Source organism: Rhea americana, unplaced genomic scaffold, assembly GCF_003343005.1.
Source record: "Rhea americana isolate MKP2758 unplaced genomic scaffold, rheAme1 scaffold_19, whole genome shotgun sequence".
Lineage (NCBI taxonomy): Eukaryota > Metazoa > Chordata > Aves > Rheiformes > Rheidae > Rhea > Rhea americana.
The window spans coordinates 3,984,955-3,990,954 of NW_028186038.1; positions in this window are offsets into that span (position 1 = coordinate 3,984,955).

Genomic DNA, 6,000 nt, shown 5'->3' on the forward strand with positions numbered 1-6,000 from the left:
ATACTTTGATTCTTTATTCAGTGGCTCTTTATATCATACATGGGTAGAAAACTTATTTATCAAAGACATCAGGGAAATGATTCCATTCCATGAGTTTTCTTTTGTTGTTATATTCTGTGCAAGGACACCAGATTGGTGTTAAAAATGTGTAAGTAGTTATCTAATAGCTACATGACTCAAAAGAGATACTCTGAAGAGATTCCAATTTTAGTTACTGGCCCAATCATGGGAATCTATCACAAGTTGGCAAGATTTTTCTATTCTTTGTAATTTGGAGGACAACAAAAAAAACTTTGAAATTGCTCTCAGCACCCACAGACAAGGGAGTTAGTGTGAATCTGACCACAGTGAGGTAAAACTCAACAGCTCAAGCTATGGCTGACGAGGTAAACTCCACACCACCACTCCACACCAAATATCTGTATATACAATATCGTAACTATTGATGGGTATGTACGCAGCTGTCTTTATCTTTCAGCCTGCAAAAAAGACTACACTCTGTACAGTCATGTGAGTGACTGGATGTGGTTTGTTTTCTCCCCATAACTTTCTCTTTACACCAATTTGTCTTTCAGCATCACTCTCTAGTGTCATCTCTGCATTGGAAGCTCATGGTCAGGTTCTGCTACAATTTGGGTTTTCGTTCATTTGCTAGATTAATATTTCATTTTAAGTTGGTTTAAGAATTGCCWATAGAAGTAAATGGCTTTGAATTCTAGCATAATAAATATCTCCTGTGTGTTATCTTGAGCATCTGACCTCAACTGGTTCATTCTCACTGCCAGTTGTTTCTTGCAAGGAAGGAAAATGGATGAAGTTAGCAAACAAAACATTATATTCAGCAAGAACCCAAACATCTATGATTCTGTAATTTAAAGCTAAACATTCTCCTTGGTACTCCAGGATCTAATTTCAAATAAGATGCTGAATTGATTTTTTTTTAAGCTTTATAGAAGTATTGATCTACTGGAGGTATTTAAAGGTCAATTATAGTTTTGTTGTTTTGTTTTTTTACCTTTTTGAGCTGACATTCCTTAGTTTGGGGATCTGGATTCTGCCTTCATACAGGTTGTGACCCAAGATGCTGGGACTCTCATAATCTCTATATTAAACAGATTATTACCATTTCTGAAGTTTCCATATTCCACTCTTCCTTTACTGGAGAAATGTGGAAATGGGTCATTTTACTAGATTCACTGATAGGAGGGAGATTGCATCTCATTCTTGAGCCAGATTAGATGGATGAAAATTGTTGAAAAAGTGGATAATAGTCTCTACCATTCCAGTAATAATTGGATTACATGATTTTAATTAATACAGATGTATCTTGAAGGGGAAAAGAGGAGTTTAGGAGTAAAACATGACACAGCAACTTTGTTTGTCTTCCAGTTACAGTGAATATCCTATTATAGGATAGGTATAGATAGGGGGATTGTTTGTTTTATATTTATGTTGTGCAGTGACATAGTACAAAATACCAATGTTAAGAGTGAGGTAGCATCATCCAAAACGCTGTGTTTTGAGGCCCCAAGACTGTAAGTCACACTCCAGAATAAACTCTGTAGTCTTTTTGACTTCCGTTGTGTGAACAAATGCCTTGGATATCAAAACTTTTGCATTCTTCAGCTGAAAATGCAGCACTTACAGATATTATTTGGAGGAAGATAATCATACAGAGTCTAAGTCTTTTCTGCTAGGCTCCTCTATTCCCTCTGCATCACAAACCACAAAAATTTCTGTGACTTCAGACTTTTTTGGCCAGAAAGTCCTGTAGTGGCATGGACAGAAAGCTCATATTTCTTAGTCTTAAGRCTAAGATATTCCTGCTATTGAGTGTAGGAATCCCATCACCTAAGCATAGCCCCTGAACTGCTGATGTTGATGATGTTGAGATGAAACACTCTTTAAGTGTTTCCACATTCCATTGGTGTGTAGTTTGCACAAGAAGATAGTTTTGTGACTTGTACAAATCTACTTAAACTTGATGAAATGAATATCTAGCTTATCACTAAATGTGTAGATGTCTGCTTTCTTCTTAACTAAATCAATCATTATTGAATATTAAACCAGCTTTTCTCTCAGAAGCATTATTATTCATAGCCACAGGTAGTTTTAATAGCATTTCCTACATATAAGCATCAATGTTCCTTGTATACATCACTGAAATTGGAATTCTGCTGCCAGCTGCCATAGCATTTGAATTAAAGAAATTAAACATTAGTGACCTAATTTAAAGAAGTTAGATACATTTTTTTTTTTGAGAGACACTTAAGAAACCTTGGTCATACACTGTCACTTAACTGTCAAAGTATGCATCATCTCTTATTTTTTGAAGAGAAGTAATGGTTTGTAACAAGATTAATGCATGCCCTTAGCCTATTTTGAAGATTCCTCTTTTTTCCTTAATTTATTCCTGTGAGTAACATTTTACTTAAAAATAATTATTGACATTTTCAGTGACATTTTTATCAGATATTTGAGTTTTGATTACTGTGTTATTTTAAGATTTTATTTGTGAGCATTACTTTAATATGATTTGGCTTTACCAACCACCTGTAGAGTTTTTTTTTCTTAAAGTTGACACAGTGTTAAGATTTATTTGCATTTTCAAAAATAAGTCCTGCAAAATTGGAATTTGCAGTTATTTATGTGTTTATTTGTTTATTAGCTAGTCTATTTCTGGACAAGTTAATGTGGAGAGAATTATCTCAGTACCAAATTGGGAATATATGTAGAGGGGTTAATATAGTACTCACTTGTGGGAGTGCTGACAAAGGCGCTACTAACCTGCGGGATAATGCTGCTCTCATTTGCACCTGCAAATCACAGTAAGTTGAGAACTATGTAAGAATCAAGTTCTCCCCTCGCCCTTCATTCAGGGAATGGTGATAAATACATGCAGTGCCTAAATCTAAAACTTCAGAGTCCATAAAAGATCCCATGGTCTTGAGGTGCTGATTGTGTTAAGAGAACTATAGTGCCTTTTGGGCAGAGAAACTACAGTCTTGATATTTTTTCCTCAAGTTTATGCTCTTCTAATATGAGGCAAGTATCCTTAAGAGCCTTTGGTGTAGCATCAGCCCTTCCCTGTTACCAATACACCTCATTCAACCTAAGCAATTTTTAAATAATAATTTGAAACAACTTACTGACAGTGAGGAACTTTTGATTGCTTGCTACTTGGAAGTGCAATTCATAAAGCATATGAAGAACATATTCTGCAATAAAGATTATTTCTTTGCATTCTGTTGCATCCAGATTAATGCGTAGCAGTGTGTTAGTGTTGCCCTGAACAAAATGCATCATTTATCACCAAAAGAAGTTGTTCTTCTGTTTAGCAAATTCTGAATACTTCCCAGAGGAGTAACACTTAATAATTGTCACAGCTTAGATCAYGAAGACAGGGAAATTGTCCTGTAGAACAGGATCTAAATTCTATATCCAGATCTATAGCTATATCTGCATTAAATCTGGATATAGATTATAGATTTAGATTTTATCTAAATTCCATATCCATATGTTATAAAATAACATATTAGAAGTAAAGCTGAAAGACCGAAGATATTTTCCACTCCAAAGATTTGAATTTAAAGATTTTGACTTTTTAGCAAGCAGCACTACTAAATAACCTTAAATCCTCATGTGCCATGAACACTGTATCAGATGTGTTCAGTTTATGTAAGAAAATAGTTACCATAATTTTACCTGGAACCTGAAAGTCAAACCGTACTCTTTCTAACTGGTGGGTTGCCACCAACTTGAATGAGTAACACAATTTTTAATGTACTGAGCTTATTTCATTCTTYGTTTATTTTTGAAAGAGCTATGATTGCTTGATCTTTGAAAATCATGGCAGAGTATTGTGCAATTCAAATGTATTTAACGATTCTGTTGATGCTACAGGAAGTAGAATGTGATACTACTCACTATACTACATCCATTTGTGCTCCAGAAGATAATGATGATTGAAAAAAAAAAAAAAAGTCTTTAATTTGCAATATCCTTTATATTAAAGTGAGCAGAAATGCTTGTTCAGTGTGAAAATGATTTACTTTTTTTTTTCTTTTTTAACAGCCATTTGTTTGAATACATGTTATTTGCTTAGAGTTCTATRGTTTCAGTTTTTAATTCATGTTTTTTTTATAGTTTTAGAGAAATTGACTGCATCTTAAGGCTTGTGCTTCCAATACTGAATGCCTGGAATTTTTCAAGAGCACATTGTTTTTTAATTTGTTTTTAACAATCTAACACATACTTGCAGATAATCTTCCTGTGAAAAGTACACTCAGCTTTCACTGCTCCTGAATGCAGAGTTTTGCATCTATTAAGAAGCTCCAATAAATACACAAACATTTCATTTCTTATGCTAGCTTGAGGTAGTTAAGCACAACTGAATCTTCTAAAGTTTAGAGGCCATTTTGAGGTGAGGAGTCAGGAGGGAATTGAAGGTTTAGAAGTTTGCCGCCCAAAGCTGATGTATTGCATAATGTTTGTCTGAATGGAGGTGTACAATGAAAATGTAGGAAGGTACTTTGACTTTGGATTAAAAAAAAAAAAAAGAAAAAAGAAAAGAAAAAGGAAGGAAACAACAGTGGAAAGTGTATGTGAAACATGGAGGACTCCTGCCAAGCAGCAGTCTTGCCTCTCAGTAACKTAGTATATTTTGCCTGGTTTTTTTGAAGGTCCCCATGTTGTTCTGTGTGTCAGGCAACCCATTCAGAAACAACGTTAGCCAAGGAACACTTTTCTCTGGCCCTTGGAATTGTAAGTTTGCTGCTGCCACTACACAGTTTGCCTCTCTGAAAAGACTGCTCCTGTCTTAGACTAACAGTAATGATCAGTAAGGTTTGCTGCTGTTTGCTTTTAGTATCAAATCATTTCTATTATATATCATTAATAGGGATTTGATCCTTTCCTGGAGATCAGCCTTCAGTTTAAAGGTGAAAAGTTGTGTATAATGAAGCAGAAAGCTCAAGCTCTTCAAGGATGGAAAGCTTTGGTTTTGTTTTTTTGTTTTGTTTTGTTTTTTTGTTTGTTTTGGGGGGAGTAGCATAAAGCTGGATGTTTCTTTGTGAGAAAACACCAGAACTAAGATTTGCTATCATTCATAGCTGATTAATTTGCCTTCGATTTGCATACCCTTAGCAGTTTAATATTCAAAACTGTATTAAAAATGAGGAGAGAAATAAATTAAAATACAATATTGCTATATATGAGGCAATAAAATTTCCTCTGCTAAAAGAAGTAGCAGAAATTACAGGATTAAGGATAAAACTTGGCTATAGATATTTAAGAAAAGGAAGCCTTCTATTCATGTTGTCATTTTGGCAAACGTGCGTGTTCTGTGATTTGAGGTTTTTTTTCCCCCCTTTAATGTCACAGAGAAATAGGAAAATCTCAGAAAATCTTAAAGCTCGTACTGCAATCTCCTGACTCTGTAAAATATTTGAGTGCATCTATAGCCTTTGCTTATTTACTGTTATCCCTGTGGGATAACAGATCAGCTTTGTGCAAATACTCTGTCCGATGTCCTTTTACAAGTGGTTTTATTGCACCAAAAGTGGTAACTCCAATGTACAGTCAAGTTTGAAGAGGTTTCACAGATACTGTTTTGTCTTAGGAGCAAATTGCCACAGGATAGCCAGATCTCAAAATCTGTCCTGATAGGACCATATGCTTACAATGTTTTAGGGGAAAATGATCTGATGAGAATGATTTGAGTAGCTTGTGTCAGCTCCTTCCTGTGGGAGGATAAAATAGGGTGATTGTGTATGACATGACTCTAGTACTGTCTAAATTACTTGCATCCATAGAGCTCTCTGGMAAGGAATTTCACACTTCTACCATCTGATGGATGAAAAACTTGCCTTTGTGTTGAACATGGATCCCACTAACTTCATTTGATGGTGCCTAGCTGCACTAGATAAGCAAGTGACCATTTGATCCATATAGATACTTTGCATGCCTTGGGATTCTCTAGACCTCAGTTATGTTCCCACT